At 31.9% G+C, this 3,336-nt stretch overlaps 1 long non-coding RNA gene across 1 annotated transcript; it reads left to right on the top strand.

The window, feature by feature from the left end:
* Positions 1–1,226: 1,226 nt before the first annotated feature.
* On the top strand, positions 1,227–3,003 carry LOC143251448 (uncharacterized). Its single transcript, XR_013028564.1, has 3 exons — positions 1,227–1,460; positions 1,664–1,809; positions 2,237–3,003. It is a non-coding gene; the product is annotated as an uncharacterized LOC143251448 (long non-coding RNA).
* Positions 3,004–3,336: the final 333 nt, after the last annotated feature.

Here is a 3,336-nt window from a genome sequence, read left to right as displayed (position 1 = left end):
ATTAACGTTAACTACAGTAGTTATTGAACCTGTTAATACCTTAAAAACACACACATACATAAAGTCAAAAGGGATTTAACAAACAAATAAAAAACTAATTACTTCCACCTAGAAAATATTAATGTACTTCTATATATATATAAAATGTAAATATAACACCTAGATTCGTTTGGCCATCCCTGAAATAGAAATTAAATTCATCTTAAGAAAACATAAAACATTACAAAAATATATTGTAATAGTTGCTCACCCTTTTACATAAGTGAAACAGAACGTAACTTGAAAGTCAGGCCAAAAGAACAACAAACACCTTCCCAAGTCCATGAAAATATTACTAAAAATAAACAGTTTTTTGAACAGAACATCACAGGACTAAAACATGATCCTGACATAAACAGAAGAAAAATCGGAGAAATTTTATTTATAAAATCAAACAATCTCACTGTTAAAAACACCCAAACTTGTCTCTATATATCTTTAATAGTTTTCCTCATATGTTCCTTAGTTTATGTATTTTGCATAAAATATTGCACAGTGTTTAATATTGATTCGTCATTCTATTGTTTTTGTTTGAATATACCTAAATAATTTTAAAATTCATGTGGATTAATGTTTATTTGACAAGAAACTCACTGAAAATAAAAATGTATCTCAGGACGGCTGATGTGGGTGTTAACACTTTTACAAAACTGTTCTGAGAGACATTAATATTTACATGAATAAGTAACTACAATCAGTTGTATAATTTAAACACGTTGTTAGATTTTCAATATTGATTTAAATACTAAAACGTTCTTTACTATAACAACTCGTCTTCTTTATAATGATCGCAACAGTGAACGAAACATCGTACCTGTTCTAACAATTAATATCACTATGAAAGTTGTACTAAAATATACTTTATCAGTAAGTGAACGTAAAATGAAACTAGTAATATATTCAAATTCAATGTTTTATTTCAAAACTTGTACTGTATACAGTACACATTTTGGATAAAAATTTAGAACAACTACAGTATACACTTTGTCCTTTACACTTGTCTCCACAACAGACAGTTGTCGTCCATTCTACAAAGTTTAATCAAAATCTACCTTTATACTCCAGATATATATGTATTATTATTATTAATCAATAGTTTGACGTAACGTGCGTTCTACAGTATATGCACAGAGTAAAAAACAGAGATAGCTCTGATCACGTGACTGTGTGACGACATGGGGAAGTCGCCGCCATTGTCAAAACGGGAAAATACATCTGAATATTACTGACGGTTTGTTTGCTTGTTTTGAATTTTGCGCAAAGCTACTCGAGAACTATTTGCGCTGGTCGTCCCTAATTTAGCAGTGTAAAACTAGAGGGAAAGCAGCTTGTCATCACCACCCACCGCCAACTCTTGGGTTACTCTTTTACCAACGTATAGTGGGATTGATCGTGACATTACCTTCCCCACGATTGAAAATGTGAGCATGTTTGGTGTGACGATTATTCGAACCTGCGACCCTCAGATTACGGGTCTAGCATCCTAATAACTCGACTATGTCGGACCTTCTGTTTTAGAAGTGTTCTCTCTGTCAGTCTGTGAATACAATAACAATATTTCAAAATGTTTATTTAAAAGATAGCTATAAGTGTTCGCGTTTTCATTTTTTATTTTTCTTTACAGATTACGAGTCGAACGCCTTAACCCACTTGACCATGCCTAGCCATCACTGACAGATAACTGTCAACTTCTCAAACAATGCCCGAGAGCTGTTATTGTTTTAATTACACAAATAAGTGTAAAAAGGCCTCAGGAATCTCCTTCCATGAGTAAGTATTCATATTTATGAACTTTTGTTTCAAAATGAAGGCTTTGAAGCTCGAGCAATTTCAAATTATCGTCTGCTTTACATCTATCAAGGCCCAAAGGAAAAAACTGTATTGTAATGTACTAATTTCTACTAGATCTACTAAGCTATACACCGTAGGCCTAATTACGGTATTGGACGTCACAAACGAATTTGATATGGTATTGATGTATATTGAGGTATTACATATACCAGTATTTAGGTATGAATACACTCAATGACTTTATAACATATATAAAATATATAATAATGAATGCCTACGTTGTTACTGTTAACAGAACACGTATATTTAATTTTCGCTCTGTTTAAAAAATGAGATAACAAACAAGCAATGGTCTTCTCTGTGAAAACCTGCTTAGCTTAAAAAAATAGTTTTCATCTATTTCCAGGAGAGCACCCAAGAGACATAAAAGAAGATGACATATTGAAGTCTGAACTGAAGCTTCTGGCAGTGCCAACAATACTTCTACAAAATCTAAAACCAAAATTAAACTAATGTAAACGAGCACCTTCATACCTATATCAATCAATAACCTAACATCCAGTTGCAACGCCCCCTACAATCCCATACCCGTTTATACTCTCGTCTCTGTGACACGTTTCTTTCAACGGTGAGTTGCAAACTCTTTTTGTTAACCTGAAGATGACTAAGGAAGGTCTAAACGTTGTTCTCTGCTTATCAATAAATGTGTTAATACCCAAATATATATTTATCAGCCATTCTGTGATACATACATAAGAACCATGAATGGCATTCTACATCAATGTATTGTACAAAATTTTGTGTTGGATTTTATCAGTAAAAAGATGGACTAAGAACCCGAAGAATTCTATACAGACTAGTTATAAAAAAATCAATCCAGGAAAAAAGATAATTTCTGCACAAAGCTTCACTGAAGAGAACAGTTTTTCAGCCCCGACGGACGGTTCGATTGAAAAAATTAACTGCTATTAGATACCTGGTTCAGGTGTCATTAGTTGTAAATCCCTCAACAAATATGCAACGAACATTAGCATATCAAATTATACAATCCTGAACTGATCACAAGAATACTTATTAAGAAAAATCTCTTATTTCTTACTTTACCTTATCTTATAAATTTCTATTTTTACATTTTACTTACTGTTATAATAATGAATAAAGAAAAGTATACGACTTGGTCTTTTCTTCTCTTTTGCTGTCATAAAACATGAGCTTACTTTTTTATATATTAATGGTATTCACGCAATAAATAATGCTCTATGTAATTAAACACACAGAAAACACTGTCCAATAAATATGATAATTTCTGGATTTCTGACTCTGCAATAATATCCTTAAAGAAATTCAGCTAAGCTTTCCAGTGTAATTTCAAATGACAAAACAGGCAGTTTTATAAAGAAAACAACAAACTTGATCATTTGATATATTAAAACTGTAGCTCTCTCTTGGATATAAATAATATTGTGTGAAACGTTAAAGAGAACTATTAGTATTTGTGAAAGATGG

The sequence above is a fragment of the Tachypleus tridentatus genome, chromosome 6 (genome assembly GCF_004210375.1).
Source record: "Tachypleus tridentatus isolate NWPU-2018 chromosome 6, ASM421037v1, whole genome shotgun sequence".
NCBI lineage: Eukaryota > Metazoa > Arthropoda > Merostomata > Xiphosura > Limulidae > Tachypleus > Tachypleus tridentatus.
This window is presented reverse-complemented; position numbering and strand designations above follow the sequence as displayed.